Source organism: Dama dama, chromosome 8, assembly GCF_033118175.1.
Source record: "Dama dama isolate Ldn47 chromosome 8, ASM3311817v1, whole genome shotgun sequence".
Taxonomy (NCBI): domain Eukaryota; kingdom Metazoa; phylum Chordata; class Mammalia; order Artiodactyla; family Cervidae; genus Dama; species Dama dama.
In genome coordinates, this window is record NC_083688.1 from 44290236 (window position 1) to 44315116 (window position 24881).

General features: G+C 39.7%; 1 protein-coding gene across 1 annotated transcript in view; it reads left to right on the forward strand.

Annotated features, from left to right (window-relative positions):
• The first annotated feature begins 17 nt into the window (after positions 1-17).
• The window catches only part of TRAK2 (trafficking kinesin protein 2), a 65988-nt gene continuing 41124 nt past the window's right edge, over positions 18-24881 (forward strand). The window contains exon 1 of the mRNA XM_061149007.1: positions 18-255. The gene's annotated coding sequence lies outside the window, so the exon portion shown is untranslated. The remainder of the gene's footprint in view (positions 256-24881) is intronic.

Here is a 24881-nt window from a genome sequence, read left to right on the forward strand (position 1 = left end):
GGCGCCGTGCAGGCTGCTGGGAGAATGGGTCTCCTCCTCTCTTCCCCGATTGTGTGGGGGCTGTCATTGACCTGGCGTCGCTGCAAAACCGAAGTCGCTGAATGATGATGTTGTCAAGTTGCCCGCCCGTCCCTGCCACGCCCAGGTAGTTTTTGGCAGTGGTGGCCGCTCAGGCTGCTGCTCTCCAGCTGCCGCTTCATTGGAGACTTCCCTGAGGGAGCTTGGGCGTTGGACGGAGGACGCCGGGTCGTTCCTGTGAGTAACCTTTCCGTTTACGACCCGAACTTGCCCTTGCCATCTTCCCTTGAAGGCGGAGGAGCTTCCCCGTCCCGCGCTCCTCCGGGTCCTTGGAGGTCACGCGCGGACCCCGGAGTTGGGGTACCGGAGGACTGGGTCCTCCCCTTGTCTTAGCCCCGCGATGGGAAGCGGGTGGTTTCCCAAGTGTAAGTGCTAAGTGATGGGCGTTAGGCTCTGGCCTCGGGGTTCACACCAGCTGCACCTCAGGATTGGCAGCATCCCATCCTGTGCCGGACAGCACCCACCTGGTGCCCCATCGTTGAGCGATGAGCCGCTTTAGTGTCTGGATGTTAAACCTCAACCCTTGGTTGCCATCTGTGATGTGAGCGAGACGAGAGGGTGTGGAAAAGAGCCCTTTCTGTGTTGAGTTGGGCTTTTCTTGCGATTGATTTTGAGCCAGACACCGCACGTCTTTTAAAAGAAAGACGCTTGCCTTCAGTTTGAAGCGTAAGTAAGTAATGGATATTTGCAGACGTCCTTAAAAGGACAATTATAATGACCGAGAAATCTTTTAAGTGGTTAGGAGACTACCTTTACCAGAGTAAAGGTCATTATAATTGTCGTGAACTCAGTTATTTGCCCAAAGACCTTTTATTTAAGCCTGCAGTTTCTGCATCGAAAACTAACTTTTCACTGGAAATTTATCAAGCTATAATGGACTATAGGGTAAAAAAGGAAATGAATTCTTCCAGTTTTGTTTTATCTATTTCAGTGATTTTTTTTCCTGGCCTTCTAATCTTTGCTGTAGAATTGGAAGTCTGAGCTACAGTGATCTCCAAATAGCATGTTACTGCTGGTGTGGTGATACTTGGGAAGAAATTGTGAAGGATACTGGTGAGGAGAAAGGGCAAGGATGAAGACACTTGTTTATCTCGGCAGTTATCCCAGCTTTCTGTTGTTTTATCTTTTAATTACGCAGACTTCTTTTTTTGTTGACTTCTGTCTGTGTGACGGAGAAGGCAATGGCACCCCACTCCAGTACTCTTGCCTGGAAAATCCCATGGATGGAGGAGTCTGGTAAGCTGCAGTCCATGGGGTCGCTAAGAGTAGGACACGACTGAGCGACTTCACTTTCACTTTTCACTTTCATGCATTGGAGAAGGAAATGACAACCCACTCCAGTGTTCTTGCCTGGAGAATCCCAGGGATTGGGGAGCCTGGTGGGCTACCGTCTATGGGATCGCACAGAGTCGGGCATGACTGAAGTGACTTAGCAGCAGCAGCAGCAGCAGCAGTCTATGTGAAGGGGAGACCCGTTGACAGCTACTTGGGGAACATTCCAAGGTGTTTCCAGAACTTGAAAGTTCCACCTACCTTCTTCACCTCACCCAACTGACCAGAGGAGCCTCTTCCATCCCACACCCATTACCCCCTGACCTGAGGCTCTGCAGTTTCGGGAGAGTTTTTCCTGATGAGAATATGTCCTTGCAGACTTTCTGTCTGATGTTCCCCCCTCTCCCTGAAAGTCTGGATTTCTTGCTGCAGAGTGAGCAGGATGATCGGGTCTCAATTTCTGGAGAAGATGTGGAGGCGGGGGCTCTAGCTGGAAGGCTGCCTGGGTGGCTGGGGAAAGCACGGGCCAGCTTTTTGTTTTTAAAATTAAGCCATTTTCAGTAAGCCTCAGACACTCAGCAAATACATGCTATGTGAAAGATTGTTTTAAGTTATTTTACAGGTGTTTATTCATATGATTACAGGTGTCAGAAAGACAAACATTTGATTACTTTCAATCAGGCAGGCATATCGGTTATGAGCTCTCCGTACATTTGATCAGTTAATCACTATTGGGGCTTCCCTGGTGGCTCAGATGGTATAGAATCTGCCTGCAATGCAGGAGACCTGGGTTTGATTCCTGGATCAGGAAGAATTCCCCTGGAGAAGAGAATGGATACTCACTCCAGTATTCTTGCCTGGAGAGTTCCATGAACAGAGGAGCCTGCCGGGTTACTGTCCACACAGGTCGCTGTGTGGCTAGGTACCTCCCAGTTAGCCAGGCATCTCAGTTATGAGCTCTATGTGCATTTGATCAGTTAGTCACTATAATAACCCCATTGCATAATCTAAGGCTTTAAAACTGTGCTTATGTAACAAGTGGAGATTCATACCTAGATCTGCCTTACTTCAAAGTTATAGGTCAGATAACTTTTACCTACTTCAGAAATTGCTGACCTTAAAGGTTGGATGATTAAAAAGCATTTTCCAGCATTATTTTCTAATACTAGTTCCTACTACATACCTTGAATATCTAGAATAAGTCATGAACCCTGCTTTAGTACTTTTGAACCAGGTATTCTCTCCCCTTGCAATGCCCGTCCTTCACAGAGCTTTTCATTAAGACCCTAAGAGCCCATTACAAATCCACCTGTTTACTTAGGTAAGCCATGATAGGATTGGCCTTTCTAGTTCAAAGGTTTAGTGGTTCTGAAGTTGAAAATTTGAGCCAAGGAGTAGTATTCTTTATTACAAATGATTAACATCCGTAGTCACAGAGAGTAGAAAAACTTGTTTAAGATTTTTACTTCAATACCCAAGATGTTTAAACACCAAAATAAGGAATGAGGCACATGGAAATTGATTATTTCATGTTTATTTTTATCTTTAGTTACATCATCCATACCAGTTTTTGAACCTCTTTAGTTACTATCCTATGTGGTTGGTAGGAAGTCTGAGGCATTTAAGTAATATTCACATTTAAAATAACTTTATAATTGAAGGAACTAAATTACTCATGATATCCAGCCATATTTGTTCAGATCTTAAGTGATCGTATGATAGTAAACATCCCCACATTAGCAGTGAGAGATGTTTATCTAGATAAGCAACTGAAGCAGAGGGGAAGTTAACATACCTGAGGTCATTCAGCTACTAAGTGGGGAAATTGGGTCTCAAACCCAGGCAATCCCAGAATCTATACTCTGATGTTTAGCGAGCACCTGCTATGTACCACCAGCTTCCCTGGTGGCTCAGACAGTAAAGCGTCTGCCTGCAATGCGGGAGACCCGGGTTCAATCCCTGGGTCGGGAAGATCTCCTGGAGAAGCAAATGGCAACCCACTCCAGTATTGTCTGGAAAATCCCATGGATAGAAGAGTCTGGTAGGCTACCGTCCATGGGGTCACAAAGAGTTAGACATGACTGAGCAACTTCACTCACTCACTATGTACCAACCCTAAAAATGGATGCTTTTATTATAATCAAGTCATTATTCTTTATAACTACCTTATGTAGAATGGAAGATCAACATTTAGTGACTTGTTTAAAATCATAGGTGCATATTAGAACCAGGATTTGAACTGATGCTTGCCTTTATTCAAAGTTCATATTCTTTCTTCTGTGTTCCCTAAATAATCAAATCTTTAGTAAATCTCTTCAATGGGACAGACACTGTGCTAAGTGCTAGAGCTTTAGTCTCTTCTCTTAAGGAATACAGTCTGAAGAAGGAAAGAGACAATTGCAATTGTGTGTTTATGAGTGAGCAGCACACAGAAGTACTGTGGGAACACAGAGACAGGACAACAAAATCTGCCTGGATAGGAAGACTTGGGCCAATCTTGGAAAAACAAATAGGAATTAGCCTGACCAAGGAAAAGGAGAAGGCCTTATTGTGGGCTCAGTTGTGTTTCTCCAAAATTTGTAAATTGAAGCCCTAACCCCCATAACCTCAGAATATGGCTATATTTGGAGATAGGGCCTTTGAAGAGGTAACTAAGTTAAAATGAGACCTTTAGGGTATAATTCATTCTGACTGGTATCTTTATAAGAAGAGGAAATTTGGACACAAAAGAGACATTGAGAACATGTGCACATAGAAAAAAGACCATGTGAGGACAGTTCGGGAAGGCAGCCATATGCAAGCCTCGGGAGAAGCCAGTCTTGCTGATACTTTGATCTTGGACTTCTAGCCTCCAGAACTGTGAGCAAATAAAGTTCTGTTGTTTGAGCTACCTAGCCTGTGCTTGTGCTTAGTTGCTGAGTCATGTCTGACTCTTTCTGACTCTGTGGACTATGTAGCCCACCAGGCCCCTCTGTCCATGGGATTTTTCAGGCAAGAATACTGGAATGGGTTGCCGTTTCCTCCACCAAGGAATCTGCCTGATGCAGGGATCAAACCCATGTCTCCTGCTTTGCAGGCGGATTCTTTATCCATCGGTATTTTGTCATAGTGGTCCTAGCAAACGGGTGGAGAGATGTTCTAGCAAAGGAATAATATATAAAAAGTCTCTGAGGTGCGGCCAGGTGATTAGGTTTCATGGTAAAAAGTGTTGAGAGATGATTCTGAAGATGTGGGAGGGGCCATTTTGGATGAATATGTATGAGACTCTAAGGATTTTAAACTTTATCCTAAGGGAGGTAGAATGGAGGGGGTTTGCAGCAGTGGGAAAACATTAGGTCTGCATTTTAGAAAGATACTCTGTGAGCCATGGAAGGATGAATTAAAGAGGGTAAGACTGGAGGCAAGAAGATCAATTGGGTGTCTTATTGTCACAGGAAGCTGAACTAAATATTTTCTCAGAATATTGAAACGTCAAACTAAATTGTTTGACATAACAAGATCGTTGTTAATATAAGGAAGCTTTAAAAGGGCACAGCTAACCCTTAGGGCAAGTCAAGTCAAGTCTAGTCAAGGCTATGGTTTTTCCAGTGGTCATGTATGGATGTGAGAGTTGGACTGTGAAGAAAGCTGAGCGCCGAAAAATTGATGCTTTTGAACTCTGGTGCTGGCGAAGACTCTTGAGAGTCCCTTGGACTGCAAGGAGATCCAACCAGTCCATCCTAAAGGAGATCAGTCCTGGGTGTTCATTGGAAGGACTGATGCTGAAGCTGAAACTCCAGTACTTTGGCCACCTCACACAAAGAGTTGACTCATTGGAAAAGACCCTGATGCTGGGAGGGATTGGGGGCAGGAGGAGAAGGGGACGGCAGCGGATGAGATGACTGGATGGCATCACCAACTCGATGGACATGAGTTTGAGTAAACTCTGGGAGTTGGTGATGGACAGGGAGGCCTGGCGTGCTGCGATTCATGGGGTCGCAAAGAGTTGGACATGACTGAGTGACTGAAATGAATTGAGCCCTTAGGGCATACATAAGATTTAAGAAGAATCTGTATATACCTATTTTGTACCTAGAGACTAGCTTTGCTTTTGACATTTTGCTTTCGGTAAATAAAGCTTCACTAACCTATCACAGAATATTTAGTATTTTTCCACTTTTAGTAGACACTTTTATAGTACTTATTCTATTCTCAGCCAAGTCCTCTGACAGCTTTATGAAATATCTACTCTTGCTATGGTGGTTTAGTCGCTAAGTCGTGTCCGACCCTAGCGACCCTACGGACTGTGGCCCACCAGACTTCTTGTCCATGGGATTTCCCAGGCAAGAATGCTGGAGTGGGTTGGCATTTCCTTCTCCAGGATTTACTTTTATTATCTCTGTGTTATGCATAAAGATATTGAAACACAGAGAGACTAAATAACTTGCCCATGGTCACTTAGCTAATAAATGGCAGTATTAAGATTTCAAACTCAAACAGGCTGTCTTCAGAGTCTGTGCTTTTAGCCACATATAATTGCCATATATTATTTATCAAGATCATTACTGTTGCCATGTATTATTTATTAAGATCTTCAGCTACGTATGAAAGGAGGAGGAAATAAATTGGGTGTGTTTGCCATGGAGAGTACAGTTTGTCAGAAAAGATAAGGAACAAGTGTAAGGTTTTTGAAAAAAGTGTTTTAGAGGAAAATGAAGAGTATTGGGAGGCAATGCTTGCTCTGAGTTGGGGCTTCTGGGAGAGCTAGATAGGAAAAGTAGCATGGACCTCGGATGTGAATAATGTCTAGACTTTGGATACCTAGAATGGGGAGAGGACGCTAAAGAAGACATAGCATGAACAAAGTCATTAGTTTGGGAATTTCCTGGTGTGTCTAGAGAACTAGTAAATACAGTCCTTTGTTTTGGCTGGAATATATTATGTGGTTGGAGAAGCCAGTTTGGGGGATGGGAGGCAGAAAATAGCAAATGTTTGAGAAAGAGAACTCTTAAGGAGTGAGGGGCAAGGAAAATTGTATAGGTTTTTAAAACCAAATGATTGAGGTGTATATTAAAAGTAATTATCTTTTAGGCGAGGATAAAGTTCATCTAATCCCTACTTAACAGTTAAGTCCTATTTTACCATTTCACAAATTGCACACATCCTTCTTACTGCTTCTATATACATAATTTATGCCTTTATTACAATAATTCATGCATAATGCAATAAAATTTCTTAATTTTCTGTCTCTAATCTCTCCATTCCTGAAATTTATCCTGTATTCTGACTCCAAATTTATTTTTCAAATGTCATTTTCCACTTAGAAACTTGTTCCCCCACCTACATTGTTGGTGGGAATGTAAATTGGTGCAATTGCTGTGGAAAGCAGTATGGAAATTCCTTAGAAAACTAAAATAGTATTACTATATGATCCAGCAATCTCACTTCTGGGCATACATCTGGACAAAACTATAATTCAAAAAGATACAAGCACCCCTATGTTCATAGCAGCACTATTTACAATAGCCAAGGCGTGGAAACAACCATGTCCATTGACAGGTGAATGGGTAAAGAAGATATACATGCAGTGGAATACTACTCAGCCATAAAAAATAATGAAATAATACTATTTGCAGCAACATGATGAAACTAGAGATTATCCTATTAAGTCAGAAAGACAAATACCATATGATATCACTTATATCTGGATTCAACACATATGAAACTATCTATGAAACAGACATAGAAGAGAATAGACTGGTAGTTGCCAAGGCGGAGGGAGGTGGGAAAGGGTTGGATTGGGAGTTTGGAATTAACAGATGCAAACTGATATATATAGAATGGATAAACAGCAAAGGTCCTACTGTATAGAACAGGGAGTTATATTCAGTATCCTGTGATAAACCATAGCAGAAAAGAATATGAAAAAGAATATACATATATGTATGATTGAGTCACTTTGCTATACAGCAGTAATTAACATTGTAATTCAACTGTGCTTCAATAAAAACTAAGTTTTAAAAAAAAGAGTTAGAACACAAATGTGACCAACTGACCAAACAATATTGTTTCATGGTAGGAAAAAAAAAAGTTTTAATAGAAAAAAAGAAAAAAGAAACTTGTTCCCTGAGGGATCAAGTTCACACTTCCTAATCTGAACTAGTCTAATTTAAAACTCCAAGTACCCTCCTCATAATCATTCCCACTTCAGTTGGTCTGTACACTGCTGCCAAATTGGCTCTGTCTGCTGTTTGCTTTGGGGCCTCTTTTTCTTTGACCTTTGCCTACCAGACACCCCCATTTTCGGTACTGAAATCTTTCCATCCTTGAGGAACCCTGTGTTCCTTGAGTGGCCCTGTACTAAATGTTACTCCTGTGTGAAGCCAGGCCACTTCAGCTAGAAAAGAACTCGCCCCCCTCACTATCTATACAACAGTTCTGTTCCAATACTCATTAAGTACTTATTTCTTATCTGGTGGTGTTATCTTATATTCTCAGATTTCTTAGATCATCAAATCTTAGATCTAATCTAGATCATGGAGATCATTAGAACTCTCCCCATTAGAGTTCTTAGATCTTTATCTTCCCTTTAAGACGGAGACTGTCGTATATTACTTTTTATCTCTTTTCAGTACTTGTAGTTTAATTCAAGAAGCATTTATTGAAAGCAGTCCAATAAGCAAGTAGTTGACCAGTTGTTAATAGTGATCATTTTATTAAAATTTCCTTTATAACTGGCTTCTTAATACGTAATGTTCTGACTTTATTGTAGCTTTATTACTGACTCACATAACCTTGGGGACATTCTGATTAATTACACTCTGTATTATGACTTATTCATGCTAGAAAATGAGCATACAAAGTCTACCCGTGGTATAAAAGTGGAACTAATTCATGTTGTAAAGATCACTGAGGTCTTTGAAGCTTATCCATCTATCTCTGTCAGTTTGCCAAACTGCAAGTTCTTTTTCTTTAGAAAGCTTTCTGACAAGTCATGAAGAATGAAGGAATAGTTCAAATAAAATAGAGTCTAATTTAAGAGTGTTACACTATGTTATATAACAATGAAGTTGATAGTTATGCATGTTAGTGGTGAAAGAATTCACCCACCAGCTTCAGTTAATAGTTCATTTCAACAACAAATATTTATTGAGTTGCTTGAGCTCCTGCTATTATATATCCATTCTGGTCAGCGAGTGAGAGGAAAGGGAGAAGATAGCACCTTTCTCCTTCCTGTCTGGAAGAGGACTTCCAGGAAGTAAATTGGAATACATGTTGTGAAAGAAGCATTAAATGCGAAGTTAGAAAATAAAGGTGGCAGGGGAGTCTACTTCAGATCAGGTGAGCTGGTAAAAGTAGTTAACATACAAAGAACAAGAGGGAAGAGTATTCTGGGTACCGTGAACAGTTGCAAAGGCCCAAGATAGGAGACAGTGTGATGAGGAAGTGGAAAGAATGACAGAAGGCCTGTGGCTGAGTATGAGGAAGGAGGAGAGTGGTGCAAGCTGAGGGGAGAGTAGTAGGCAGGGGCCAGGCGGGGCTGGACCTTGGAGATCTGAAGCGTGAATTTTATTCTGTATATTATGGGCATCCTTGAATTTTTTTTTAAAAAAAGGAGTCTAATTTTTAAAACTTTATTCTTTTGCCTTTTGGAGAATACAGAGGAGATTAAGAATAGAGTCTGTTGGGTTTTTCCTATTCTAAGAGATGATGATGGCTTGAATTAGGATGGTGGAAGAGAGGATGAAGAGAAGTGGGTGCACTTGAGATATATATATATACATATAGGCATTATACCACACAGGAAATGATAATGCATTGAATGCAGCAAGATGAGGGAAAGGAGGTATCTGTGGTTCCATGGGTCAGTTCATGGGATCATGATCAGCTGTGAGAAATCTGAGTGGTGCTCAGGAAGAAGTCTGGTCTGAAGAGCCTGTTGGGGAGTTACTAACATGAAAGAGGTGGTTTAATCTGTGGTAGTGAATGGTTTGTACAAAGATACATGGACGAAAAAATGAGAACATGGTCAATACTGGAACTCTGGGGAATACCAGCATTTAAGGATCAAAGGAGGGAGCTGGGTGAGTGGAGCATTTGAGAAAGAGCATTCATTGTAAAATTGTAAGCTCCAGGAGAGCCACAGGAGGAAAGTTCAAGGAGGGAGTGGTCAGTAATATTGAATCAGAGGTAACCCAAGACAATACCTAAGAAGGTTGATTAGATTGGTTAGCAGAGACTATTGGCAACTGAAGGGAAACTGGGTTCAGGAAAGATCAGATTGTAGTGGGGTTGAGGTAGCAATGAGAGACAAGGAGAAGAGCATGAGAGTGAATACTCTGTGAAAAAACTTGGCTGAGGACAGAGGGCAGCAGCTAGAAGGGACCCCAGAGTCTGGTGGAAGGGAGATTTTCAAATTTCTATTTCATCTGTTTTTAATGAAATGGAAGACTTGAGGCATGATAATAGGCCATGGAAGAAGGTGAAGCTAATGGAGTATAGGGATAACCTGTAGAGCAGTTTAGGCAGGAGTAGAGACTTGTAATGTATGTTTCATTATTTTTTAACGGGTTGAAATGAAGGAAATGATGAAAAATAAGTTTCTTTCCCCCTTTTGTCTTCCAGCCACGCAGTTCCTCTTCTTAGAGGATTGCTAATTTGTACTGCCATCAAATGTGTAAATGTATGATTGGCATTGTGCTTGTACTAAATTCTCAGAGTTTGGAGAGACAGTTTCTATAGGCTATGTGGGTTTATGGGTGGGAGGAATGAGAGAGAGATGGAGCACAGATAGGGGTTCAGAGAAGACTGAGAAAGATATGATATGCAGTTGTTATTTAACAGGATAACAGAGGGCATGTTTATGGTGTAATGCCTGTAGCTGAAGAACCTGCAACACCCTCTCCCCACAAGCTTCTGTGATCTTTTCAGAACTTACCTTCTTCTTTACATTTAGTATGTATGTCAGCTTCGAAAATGGATTTCTCAAAAATCCATCACTTGTGGAAAGTAAGTATGCGTTTGGGTTCTGAGTGCCAAAACTCTGCCTGCAGCTCTTAATTGCTTTCAGTCATAGTCTTCCATTTCAAGTCTTCCATCTCACGACGCAGCATCATGTAGCGTGGTGCTTTGGGGTTATTCAGCCAGTGATATAGATCAAGACAAAGGGAAGCTTGTTGGTTACGAAAGAACAGTCTCTGTCTGAAGGAAAGGAAGAGGAGACTGGAAACCAACTACAGTGTCTCCGAGATGGCACTACTGTTCCTAAAGCACATAATTTAGCAACCTAAAAAAAAATAAAATTTCCTTTCAACCATTCTCCTCTTTTTAACTAGTTCTAGGCTAAAGCACTGAGTGTGACTTTGTTTTATTTTTAGTCACAAAATTGAAAAGATTACAAATGAGACTTATTTTAGTAGCTAAGTTTTTTAAGAAGATACTCGGTCATTTCTTATTTGATACAGAATTCATTTTAAATGCGTTCATAAACAGCTGCAAATGCTATTTGCGAAAAACATGATAAAACTAAGCAATGAGTCAAAGGTTCAGGTTTAGCTTTCTGACAAAATTGGCAACTCATTCTTTTTAGTTATTACAAGGAAAGTGGTTACTGTGTTATTGCTATGAAGATGATAAATCATCTGTTTACCAGCAAACTCTTTTTTTTTTTTTAATTTTTTTTTTTTTATTATTAGTTGGAGGCTAATTACTTCACAACATTTCAGTGGGTTTTGTCATACATTGATATGAATCAGCCATAGATTTACACGTATTCCCCATCCCGATCCCCCCTCCCACCTCCCTCTCCACCCGATTCCTCTGGGTGTTCCCAGTGCACCAGGCCCGAGCACTTGTCTCATGCATCCCACCTGGGCTGGTGATCTGTTTCACCATAGATAGTATACATGCTGTTCTTTTGAAATATCCCACCCTCACATTCTCCCACAGAGTTCAAAAGTCTGTTCTGTAACCAGCAAACTCTTATACAGAGTTTTTCATAAAGCAAATATAGTGTTTTCTTTCAAATATTGAATCTTAGCTTGATTTTGCTTTCCCAAGCAATTCATTTAATTGATGTTGGATTGAAATGTACCAATAGTCAATTTTGTTCATTCAATTACATCTTTAATTCAGTGTGTTGACATTTTTAATCATTAAGTTATAGTTGGGCATGTACTGCAAGCCTACTGTGTGTCAGTTTGGTTTGGAGCATACAAAAGTAAAATACCTTCATTCAGGGAGCTCATAGTGTAGTCAGGAAAGAATTGAGCATGTAATCTGCTGGGGGTATCCAAGTAGGGCAGTCAGTAAACACTGATTAAGGAGCAAAATCACAATACAGATTTTATAAAATTTCCTGAACCATTTTCTCCTTGTTTCCTGTATTTCTCTATAGTGATTCATAGTAAACTTCTCACAAAAGAGACAAGGACCTATGCTTTTCAGAGGAGACTGTAAAGATTAAAGACAGAACATATTCATAGCCAGCCTAGAGAAAAGAACACTGGGTTGAGAAAAGCACTTGGCAACAGTGTCAAAGGAAGAGAAGCCAGCCAGCTAAATCCCTAGTGCTGGAGGGGTGAAAAAAGAGGTGCTTGAAGAGTGAGTCAAGGGTCAAAAAACAGGTCCTAGGGTTCGGTCTCAAGCAGACACCTTCTGGGTTCTCTGATAACCTGGTTATCTGGTTTCTCGGCCAACAGCAGGTTAGAAAGGGAGAGGTGCACTGGCAGCAAAGATTGATAGCCTCCCAGTGAGGGAGAAAAGAAAATTAGAAGTGGACTTCATAGCTCAAAAAAATTAGCCACTTGAGACCATTTAGCATAGGGAGAAAGAAGTCTTTAAAAGCTCGTAATCCTGGAGCATATCACCATGTGTGTGCGTGCTAAGTCACCTCAGTCATATCCAACTCGTTGCGACTCTATGGGCTATAGCCTGCTGGGCTCCTCTGTCCATGGGATTCTCCAGGCAAGAATACTGGCGAGGGTTGCCATGCCCTCCTCCAGAGGACCTTCCCAACCCAGGGATCAAACCTGCATCTCTCATGTCTCCTGCATTGGCAAGCGGGTTCTTTACCACCACTGCCACCTGGGAAGCCACATATCACCATAGTCACCATAAATTGCTAGTCATAGTTATGCCCCTGTGTCATCAAATTCTTTTTATTCTATTCTAGTCTAAGGACTTTTCCCCCTGCCCATTGCAGTTTGTTGGACCTTTCTCATTACCATGTATTAACTTTAGGGGGAAAACATCTTACTATCAATATTTCTAAGAGAAGAAAATGAGGGTGGTGTGGGAAAGTTGGATAGAAGGGTCCCCTGATATCAAAAAGTAGAGCACTCCTGTGAAATCTTTTAGAAAGCTGGAGTAACATGAAGCAGTTACCTTAGGACACATCTTGCTAACAGATGCACAGAATAAGTCAGGATGAAGCACAGATGGTCACAGACACAGTTCAAAGCCATAGTGGTTGGATGATAAGATGCTGAGTGTAGTTCCCTGGGAGGGAGCTGGACGGTGCCCCACTCACTGCCTGGGATGCCCACTGCCTCTATAACAGTTCTCAGTGAAACAAATGCCTTTTTTTCATAAAGGCAAAATCCTCTTTGAATTTTTTTCATTCATGAAAACAGGTACTTACGTAGGTCCTTCATAAAAGCAAAGTGATGTAAAGTCAACTTTCAAGAAGCAGGGGATACAGGTATTAAAGGTTTTGTGGGTTTTTGCCACACTGCTATCAAACCCATCTCTAGGGGATGTTTTCAGCTTCAGTGTAACTGATGGGCTTAACTGATAAAGCCCTACCTATATGCTCACATTTCTTACGGAAACCCAGGAGAGGCCTATGCAGATCTTTGTAAATCAGGCTAAGAAAGCCTTCAGTTTTCAAATGCTCTCAGTCTTCTATTTCTCACGCGGCTCCATTTTCTCCTTACTGCAGATTGCAAGGATGTAACTTGACTACAGATTGATTCATTCATTTAATAGATGTTTATTGAATGCCTGCCATTTGCAAGATATTAAGATAGAGGTGGACTTAATTTTTTGGAATAAGCATTTATTTTGATCTATAGTCCACTTACTATCTTTAGCAGCTCAGAATAAGAAACAGAAGTATTCCCAATTTATGGTAATATGTTTGTGTTCTTTTCTTGATACTGTAGACTAGCCCATTTAAAGGCAAAATCAGTCTCATATTTGGAGTTGTCTTATTAAAAAAATCATAATAGACTTGAAAACATAGGTCATTTTGCTTCATTGTAAATACAGCCAACTCTGGGATCAGATGACTCACTTCTAAAAGCAAATGTAAACCACATAAGAACAATAATCAATATGTGTTTTCACAAAGTGAGATAAGATTGTATTAGAACTATTTCTGAGACTTTTTCAAACTATACACATTTGCTGTTCCCCCACACTCCCAGTCTCTTATTGGTAGAACTCAGAGTTTAGAGGCCCAGCTTTGGAAAAACAGTCTTGGGTTTTACTGTTGGCTCTTAATTATCTTGGACAAATCACTTAATCTCTAAGCTTCAGTTTCACTATCTATAAAATGGTGAAAATAATAATATTCACATCATGGGTTTGTTGTGAGGATCATGTACATGAAGCATTTAATGCAATGCCTAGCATTTAGTAAGTGCTCCATCAGTGTTAGCTATTAGTAGCAAAGACTGAATGTGGAGTAGAGTTGATGATACATTTCTTTATCATGTGTTTTTCATTTGAAATACAGAAAGTTCTTGTATCTATCATCAATTGTTTACAGAAACCAATTTTAGAAGACTTCTGTAGGACGAGTTTCATGTGGTATATTCTACAGTAAAGTCATGAATTTAGCAGATGTTTGAGTCTTTGCTTTCAGTGTCAAAAGAGCTAGTTTCTTCTCAGGAAAGGTTTCACAGAGCAGTGGTTTCTCTGCTTCAATTATTCAGGCCCAGAAACTAAAGTTTTTTTCAGTGTGCTCAGGGCTGATCAGGCCTGGAGGAAAAGACGCACTAGGCGAACTCACTGAAGAATGGTAAATAAGCCCGGATGTCTGCTCTTAATGTGTGACAGCAGACTGCATCTTTTGGTTCCCATAGTTAGTATATTTTTCCCTTACAGGAAAATGTGCGTCAGAAACCAAGCTACCAGCAGTTTTTTCATGTATGTGCCTTTAGAGGTGGAGGACATTTGAAATAGAATGAACAGTATTCTCAGGGAATGGATAAGGGGTGGGCTGAGTAGCATTATTCATTCCAGGAACCACACTAGCTCAGAGGCGAGCCAACTGAGGCTGGAGGGCCAGGTGAGAAGCTATTGCAGTAGCCAGGGACAGAGAGAGGGGCTTGGAACAGGCCAGAGCAATAGGCTTGGAGAATAAGTTGACAGGAACTGGGAAGTGCGGACTAGGGGAGAAGAAAGGTGATTCTTACATTTTTGGCTCTGCTTATCAGGTGGATCAATGGTATGAACTCGTTAGTAAAACAGGAAAAAGCAGATTTCATAGGAGAAGGATAATGAATTTGGTTTAGAATGTGGTGAATTTATGATGTTGATTATAAGTTGATATTTAGAAGTCCAGTTTAAAGCTAAGAAATGCCAATTTGGGCTGAAAATAGGGCCTTCAGGACCAGTTATTGTATAATTAGAAGTTAAGTCCTTGAAGCAGATGCAATTTCTGAGGAGATAAAGGAGAGGAGGGTTTTTTTCATGATAAAATCCTGAGGAACTTGGGATATTGGCTATTAAAGACAGATGGAGGAAGAGAATTCCTGAATTTCCTCAGCCACCTAGTTACTGTACACATCAAACTCAGAATCTAATGGTCTATCTGTGTTGCAGATAGCCAGTAGTCAACGCCCCTCCCAAAATGTATTTGTTCTTATTTGATTCCTGAATTTCACAGCAAATCAAAATCATCCACTGCATGTCAGTTCTCCCTCAAAAGGTAATCTTATCTCAAAGTCCTGGAGTTGACTGTAGCAACTGATTTAGAAAATGAGTGTTAATGTCTAAACCATAGTATAACTTGAATGTCTCTTGTGCGGTAGAATTATATTATTGAAATGGTTAAATGTCTTAGATATGCAGAATTCTAGAATTATATATGTTTATAAATATGTTTATGATAAATATTCTATCCTGACCATCACTCACCCCTATTTTAAGTTATACCCTATTCCTGGTCAAGTAAGCTTGCGTGTTCTGGTGCCACTGATTACTTCATTGATCTGAAGAGCTGTCTTGCCTATGTTTTTTCTTGTGGCAGCTTTTGAAAACTTTTTACTTCAAAAGGCTTTAAGTACTTAAGTTTAAAATAACTGAAAGATTTAGGATCATATTAAAGCCACCAAAGGCAAATTTATATTTTATTGTCAGAGGAGACAGAAATGAGGACACAAGAGAATCTTAAAAAGAGTGGATATATATGTATATGTATAACTGATTCACTTTGCTATACACCTGAAACTAACACAATATTGTAAATCAACTATACTCCAATAAATATCTTTAAAAAAGAAATGACATAGATTTTTTAACCTCTCCTTGAATTTCTGTGTTTAAAGTTTGAATTTACCTCATTGCTCTATGAAAGCCTGTTTCAAGGTGTCTTCTTGGCTGTTTGATTTGAAGATAAGTCTGGAAGAGCAGATTATACAGAAATATTCTCAAGTTGCCAGCATGATTATATCTGTTCTGTTTATTTCTTAACCTTATGTGAAATGTTTGTAGATTTTCAGGTGATGGTACCTTTTGATTTAATTTACTACCTAAATTTTACCAGTCAACCTTGAAAGAAAATGCTTTCTGATTTGTTAGGGAAGGACTTATTTGGTTCTGTAAGTATCGTACATATTTTGGTACCCGCAGAATCTATTATATAAAATGCCTCTGTTTGAGGTGTTCCCCTCATTTTTGGTTAAGAGAACAGGAAAACCACAAACTCAATCATGCCATTTACTCTGCATTATCCATCTTTGAAGACCTGTAATTGTTTTTTATCTGTTTTTTAGCCATTACTTTAGTCAAAAGGGCTTCCTGGGTGGCTCAAACGGTAGAGTCTGCGTGCAGTGCAGGAGACCTGGGTTTGATCCCTGGGTTGGAAAGATCCCCTGGAGAAGGGAATGGCTACCCAGTCAAGTATTCTTGCCTCTCCATGGACAGAGAAGCCTGGCAGACTACAGTCCATGGATGTATAGAATCGGACAGGACTGAGCGACTCTAACACTTTCACTTAGTCAAAAGGACATAACTTTCTATGTTAAAAAAATTTTTAAATATGGTAGCTATGATGACATTATTAATATCCTAGAATATAAATTCTTGACAGCAACTGCTCTTATGAATGAATATTTTAATATGTCTATACCTAAATGTCATCTGAGTGTCCAGACAGACCCTTTAAGAACTAAACAGTCGGCTCGAGAGCCTTCAGTTTTATGTTATGAAGAAGCCTAAACTTTCCCTAAGATTTCTGCAGATTCTAGTGTTCTGTGACCTCTGAGTTGCTGCCATCTGGATGGGACTTCTTTGCCTTCCCTTCTCTCTCCCCTCCAGAGGAGGGAAAAGCATAAAGTTGTTTCCCTGCAGAGCCCCTTTGCCTTCCTTTGATGCTACAAGGCCTTACCTTCCGCCAAAAGTGCATTTTCCATGTGTTTTCCCGAACAAAAAGCATTTCTTTCGTAAGAGGAACTCTGCTGTTGTATGTTAAAATGATGAAATGTGTGCCTTATTAGGTTTAATTTGATAATAATAATTCTTCCAGTAGTTTATTTTCTCCATTTAGAAAACTTTATAAAATTTCAGTAATTCATATCAAACTTAGTCTCCACTGTTTACAGAAGTCATAAGAAAACCTACCTTGAAAAGACTTTTGCAGTGTTAGAATTGATTGTAGTATGTAACCTTATATAGTTCTTTAGCCAGGTGGTTCAAAGATGGTGTGCTCTTAAAAAGATAGTTTCAGACAGAGGTTAAGTATCAAGTTGCTCTTTCTCTTAGGGAACTAAATCAAGACTATTTTGTGAATGTGAGAAGTCTACCCTTTTGAGGTGTGCATTTAGTAATTTTGAGCTATTCATCAGATGGTAAATAGGTTTGTTTAAGAAATATAAACTTATTATATGCCACTTTTAAACTCTTGTCATCTTTGAACTTCAAGCATTTTTCCCTTCAAATTTTTTTTTTTTACCAGATAACCAAACACCTGAAGATATCAACATCAAGGCTTAATCTCACTTTGTATTTTTTAACCACTTTTTTAGTTGAAATCTAATTATACAGATTTAGAGCAGCTAGGTAGTAATAGAAAAGTTACATGGCCTTTTAAGAAATTGTCAGGAATTGTGCCCCACATAGTTTACATTGCAGAGATTGCTAGTTCTGCATATACTCTCTCCAGCAAGTGTTTTCATGTCCAGGCACATGTTCAGATATTAAGGACTGAAGAGATGCAATAGTAATGATACGATAAGTAGTCTGCCCAAACAGCAGTAGGATTTCATAGATTTTTAAATTTTTTTCCCTTGTATCTCCATACCTTGCTCCAAATTCTCCCACTCTCTTCTCATCAAGGCAAGCATTTTAATGTTTATAGTGCAGAAAATATTGATTTATGTGAATTGCATTATGGTATCTCTCATTTTATCCTGCTTTATTCACTCAGCACTGTATTTTTAGAGCTGTGTTACTCCATGGTGTGTATCCACATTTGACCTATTGCCCTCCAGGGAGCAGACCCTCACCTTGTTATCACAAACAGCAAATGCAGGAAACAGTCTCACGCCTGTCTCTTTACGTGGTGATATGAGAGTCTCTTCGAGGTAGATGTACCCAGGAGCAGAACTGCTGGACTGAAGGGTACTTAATTTGACAGCATAGTTTCTGTGGGTCTTCTGAATGTCTGTACTAGCCTGCATTCTCACCAAGGGCTTTTTATTTGGGTAAATTTTTATAGGATTAGAACAGGTCCTCTAAGGCCAGTGATTAGTGACAAGAAAGGATTACCTTGGGTAAGAATAATTATTAATAACTCCTGAATTATTGCTAGGTGGCATGCCCAGATAGATCTAGAGAGATGTAGAGCAATGAGATATAGAGCCATGCTTTCTATAAAAGCATGTTCTTCGTGAGAGCCAGGGCTGCTGACCATGCGGAGGGGATCTGAGTCCTGTTTCTTCTCAGTCTGTGTGCCATGACCAGGTACCATGAAATGGTGTGATTTGTATTTTATAATTCTACCTCCATATCTATTTAGCTTTTACATTTGTTAAACACATAACTAATGCTTACTGTATACCAAATACTACTATATATGCTTTATAAATATTAACCCATTTAATCCACATAAAATAGGTCCTATGGCTTCCCTGGTGAATCAGAGGTTAAAGCGTCTGCCTGCAATACGGGAGACCTGGGTTCGATCCCTGGGTCAGGAAGATCCCCTGGAGAAGGAAATGGCAACCCACTCCAGTATTCTTGCCTGGAGAATCCCATGGACAGAGGAGCCTGGTGGGCTACAGTCCATGGGGTCGCAAAGAGTTGGACTCAACTGAGCGACTTCACTTCACTTCATTATTGCTCCCATTTTATAAATGAGAAAACTGAGGCACAGAAAGACTGTTTTAATATTAGCAATTGGTGAATGTGGATAACAAAAGTCTGTAAAAATAAATGGGGTATGTAATTTATCTTATTTCATAATCCTTTATAAATAGAAAGGTGTTATTTAACTTTTCTGACCTTAACTTTTGAATACCAGTGTGTGTAACTCATTGAAATGCCAAATGGAAAAAGGAAGCACATTTACTAACGTGTTTAATATTATACTTCCAAGAATTGGAAAATAAAATCCAGTGGTAGTGGTAATCTTTATTAGATGCCATAGCTGTTCAAACTAGGGGGGTGGGGAAAGGGTTCAAGAGAGAGGGGACATACGTATCTTTATGGCTGATTCACAGCGTTGTATGGCAGAAACCAACACAACATTGTAAAGCAGTTATCCTCCAATTAAAAATAAATTTTTTAAAAAACTTAAGAAAAAGATGCCATAGTTATTATTCTGGCACACCTGGGTGTATGAATTTTCCAGATAGGTAAAACTTACTTACTTAAACACCATAAAATATTGTTTCTTAACATTTTCTTTTAAATCCTGCTTTTCTAACTTCTTGAAGAGTAGGCATGAGAGCATGATTTAACATTTCCTCATGATTGGGGTCCTATTTTAATAATTGTCATTGTACTTTGATGAGGATGTAGGTGTCAAACATGGAACAGAAGGCTTCTAATAATGACTAGACCTGGCTTTCTTGAAAAAGTCCCTAATGTTTTGTGTTTTTGGTTTGTTTTTGGATTGTTTGTCTAATTTTGTGAAAGGTACTATATGGACTATACAACCACAGTTGTATAATGTGACTGCGGTAAAATTAATCGTTGACTCACAGATGGTCCCTTGCCTGGAAAATCTTCAGTGTTGCTGTGGTGGCTTCCAGTTCAGTTCAGTCGCTCAGTCCTGTCTGACTCTTTGCAACCCCATGGACTGCAGCATGCCAGGCTTCCCTGTCCATCACCAACTCCCGGAGCTTGCTCCAATTCATGTCCATCGAGTTGGTGATGCCATCCAACCATGGTGGTTTTAGCTCTTAGTGATTTGATGACCCTGATGAATCAGATACTTATTAGCAGTCACCCATTCTCTTGCTATTTACTGTTTGTTGAGGAAGGATAGAGAAACAGTATCCCTTTCTACTGCCATAGTTCAGACTGGATTATTGAAATATAAATTCATTATCTTTGCAGACAAGACAGCAGACTAATTTTTTCTTCAAACCTTCTTCAATATTTGGCTTGAAACCAAATGTCAAGCATAAGCGACATCTAAAATTACATTTCTCTAATCGCTTCTCGGCCTTTCGGCTAAGATCAAGTGTAAAATTACGTCTCTAAATGTATAGGACAGAAAGCCCTGTCCTTGCATGGTAGATTTTCTTTCTTATAAATCCTTTGAAACACAAGCTTGTCTGCTTAAAACCTGTAACTTCTGAAAGTTTCTGGATAGGGGCAATGGATGCTACAGATCAAGGAGTTCAGCTCCACTGATCACCAGTAGATTAAATCATTTCCAACTCAACCATTGTTATTTATAACATGTTTATTTTATATGTGTATACTTTTGAGGTATCTTGTAAATATTATAAAGCCCCATTTTGTCTCTGAAAGCAGCACTGGTGATAGATGGATAGATGGACATGAAAATACAAATTGCGTAAAAAACGGAAAGTGAAAAAATTACGCATGTTAAATTTATGACTGGATAATAAAAATGATTATGAAGGACAGTCCCAGGATGTGCCTGTGCAGTTGACAGGCGGCCAAAGGTGAAGAAATATGAATGTCTAAAATGGGATGCCTGTTTAGTCAAAGTCTAATTCAGGTTAAAGTTGGAGTTCAAGAACTTGAAGGCTGGGTATGATGAGTGAAAGTGGTCCTGTGGAAACTTATCAAACCCCACAGATGGCACCGTGGGTTCATGGCCATTTCTAATCTGCAGGTCAAACTCTAGTGTGGATTCCTTAGCTGCCAGAGGCTCCCTCCCTTCTGTTGCTGGAGATTATGGAAGGGAGGGGTTGACTGCCTCCCTTGTAAATGTTCATTGTAAACAAAACAGAACACTTATTTTTTTTTTAATGCCAAAAAATATACCAGCTCAGAGGAAATGTGGACCCCAAAAACCTAAATCTCACTCGTAGTTTTGGACTTTTAGACTAATGGATTTCACAGCCTTTTGGAATTCACCCTGTTTGTAAGTAGAGCTGCCTTTCTGTATTTTATACTCTGGAAACCCTACTGGTCATTACATTGAATGACACACAAAAAAGGGGTCAAAATTTTGCCGGGACCACGTAGCTCCTGGGGTGAAGTTGACAGCTGCTAGTGGAGTAGGTGTGCTGGAGGTGGTGTACTGTGGCTCGCCCGAGCAGCTGGCCCTGGTGTCGCGTGTGGTCTCTGCCTTTGTGAGATCTGTTGCTCACTATCCAGGGTGGATTTCAGAGGTACACCCCTCCGCCGCCACCCCTTTTTCAGCTTTTAGCACTGAAACCTTCCTATAGACTTTTTTGTAGTTTAGTATCTGACTTTAAGATTATAGTGAGGTTTTTCAGTAAGTTTTATCTTTGATGTAGCCAGAAAATTAGTGAGTCTCTTGAAAGTCTGTTGTTTAATGTAGGAATGTGGTACATTTATTTTATGTTTGAAATTGTACAGTTTATCTTTGGTCTGGATTAAGGTTCTCACTGCCTACTGGAGCTGCTGCTGGAATTAGTGATTGTCACTGTTCCCATTTCTGCAGGCAGATCAGCAGCCAACATGTATTTTAAATTAATCCCCAAAGTATTATTTGTACAGTAAAAGTTTTAAGTATATTTTTTCAATTTAAATATTTGTCACATCATTATAGTTACTGTATTGTAGGCTCTGCACTCTTGTCAAAGTGAAGTGTCCCTGAATTGTTTTAGCCTATCCTGTAAGGCTGTTTTGGCCACAGTATCCTGCTTTAAGGAAGTAGCAAGATTATTTTTTTTAAGGCACAGGACCTATATTTAGGCCCTCACTGTTGACCATTTAGTTTCCATGGCTAGGCTAAACTAAGTCATCCGCCTCTTGTATTCTGCCAGGAGTATTTATATCAATGACATGTTTTGTTTGTTCATTTTATGTCTCATTGTTATTAAAATAAGTCACTGGGCTGGTTTAGTTTATTTCCTCCTAAATGTGCAAGAATTACAAAAGCTGGCTTCTTGCTAAATGATGCATGCTTGGTTGATTATTTTATGGAGAAAAGTAGTGAAGTTGTTCTTAAAAAGAGTGAATATAAATCCAGCATAGCAAGTAGAAAGTACTCTAGGAAGCACTAAGAGTCTGTGTGTAGGAACTAGGAAAGGCACTGGGTATGTACTGTTTGTGCTTGCCAGACTTCAGTTTCTACTGCATTTAGGACTGTGACTCTCAGGCTTTCTATTTATGCATCACAGAGGTAGAGAGAAAATGACAAAGGGCGCTACACCAGCATCACTCAGCAGAAGACAGGAAGGAAATGTGACTTCTTAGTTTCGAGAAGATGCCATAAAGCGATCGGCAGTAGGCTCTACAGTGTGTGCAGCTTTCTGTAAGCTTGAATAATTACAATTATAGTGATAAAATAGTACTATTTGATGGTGATAGAAATAATAATAACTAATATTTGCATAGCATTTACTGAGATATTGTTCTAAGAGCTTTACATGTAGTAACTCATGGAATTTCCCAGTGACCATCTGAGGCGGGTTCTTCTATTATCCTCTTGTGACTCACTTAATCTCCATAAAGGAGACATGTTATTAAGGCCATTTTACAAATGAAGAAATGAGGTTAAGTAACTTGTCCAGGGTCATGCAACTAGTAGCAGGACTGGGGTTCAGAATCCATGTTTTTAACCTCTGTGATAGGCTCAGTAATGGCCCTCCAGAATACCTAGACCTTAGTCTCCTGGGACCTGTGAATATTACCTATTATAGCCAAAGGGGTTTTGCAGAAAGGACTACTTTGAGGGTTTTGAGAGGGGGAGATTATTTTGGCTAATCCAGTTGGGCCTTAAATAAAAGTATCGGTGTCCATAAGAGGGAGATAGCAGAAGAAGGTGATGTGACAGGGGAAGCAGAGAGAGAGAGATCCGGAGATGCTGGCTTTGAAGATGGAAGAAGGGGCCCCGAGCCAAGGACTGCAGCTGTAGAAGCTGGACAAGACAGGGAGAGGGATTTCCCCCCTAGAGCTGAAAGAGGAAGCATAGCTCTGCCAACACCTTGGGTTTTGGTTTTGATCCACTGAAAGTTTTTCATTCCTTGAGGTCCAGAACTGTAAGATAATAAATTGGTGTTGTTTTAAGCCACTGAAATTTGTGGTGATTCATTGGAACAGCAATAGGAAGCTAATGCAGCTACTATGCTAGTTAGTTTTTTATGGTCAGCAGCCCTTCCCCAGAATCCATGAAGGAATCAGCTTCAGTAATAATCTCCTTCAGTGGTCCTGCTTTATGGCACTTATTGCTTTATTGCTTAATCTTTCTCTCTTTCTAAATGAAGATTTTTCAGAGGTAATCTTTACATCTAATACATACTTAAACAAAGTAGCCATTCTGAGCTCAGAGTTGACTGTTGGGCCAGAAACCTTAGAAATATTAAGAAGACATCATTTTCCTTCAGGCACAGGTAAAAGGGGATAGCTGGAGGCATGAGTGTCACATTTCAGTGCCCACTCTCTCTCTCTGTTACCGAGTTAGGCATTTCTGTTATTCATTTTGGTGCTCATCATACTTGACCCTCCCTATAAAGAATAATTGATTATTACTTCCGCCTCGACAATTATGAACTGGGAAGTAATGTGCTCAGAATCAGAAAACCAGTAAATGAGATAAAATTCAGGCTTGTCTAATGCCAAGGTGTATACATTGTCCTATATTGCTATATATATATATATATATATATATATATATATGTCCTATATGTCAGAATTGCTACTCTAAACTAATCCTAGGGAGGAGTTCAGATCTGGGCCAGGGCATGTCCAAAGGGTTTCCTTAGTTTTAAAGAGTCATCAGGAAGAACATATCACTTCTAAATCACCCCTGACCTGATGCACAGTGTGTAGGTTGGTCAGGTTTCTGAACTGCCCTGGAGACCTAGATTCTTCCTGCATGACTCTGGAAATGGACTTAGTTCTGTGTTCACCTGGGTTTTCTCTATTCTTGTATATAATAGTTAAGACCAAATCATTAACAAAACCTCTAAAACTAATTTAAAAGCAATTCTCTAGACTGAAGATCTAGCACCTGTAGTGAACACGCACGTACAGTTTTTTGTGTTCCTGTGTGCCATAGTAAATATAAAAAACAAAAAATGGGAATCATAATGAAAATATGAGATTAAACCAGCCAATGTGTAACAGAGTAGCAAGCAGAAGATCCCGAAGTTATCATTAGATTTCCACAATGGTATTTGATTACAGTATGATTAAGGACCACAATTTTGTTTAAGAACCCATTTGGACCATAGGAGAGGCATTTGCTTTTATTCCTTTTCATCCTCCTTCTCCTTCTGCCTCTCTTCTTTCTCTCTCTTCCTTCTTTCACCTTCCCTTCCCTCTCCACTTCTTCACAAGCAATTTGTAGCTTATGAGTTTTAACAAATATTTTCTTAGAACTTGAAAATAATTTTTAAGTATACTAATAGGTATAGAAAGTCGAAGTCTATTCCTTACTGAAATTCTTTAGAGATAGTGATCTAATTACAAGTATACCTAAATGTAGGTGGTTCCCTATTTCAGAAGTTGAACTAGGAAACTATTGATGTATACAGATGGTTATTTGATGTCTGAATTATTTTACTACTAGATCAGGAGTCCGAAACCTTTTTCTGTAAAAAGTCAGATAGTAAATATTTTAGGCTTTGGCTGACTATAAGGTTTTCATCACAGTTACTAAGCTCTGCCATCGTCGCATGAAAGCAACCAGTTGACGACACACAAACAAG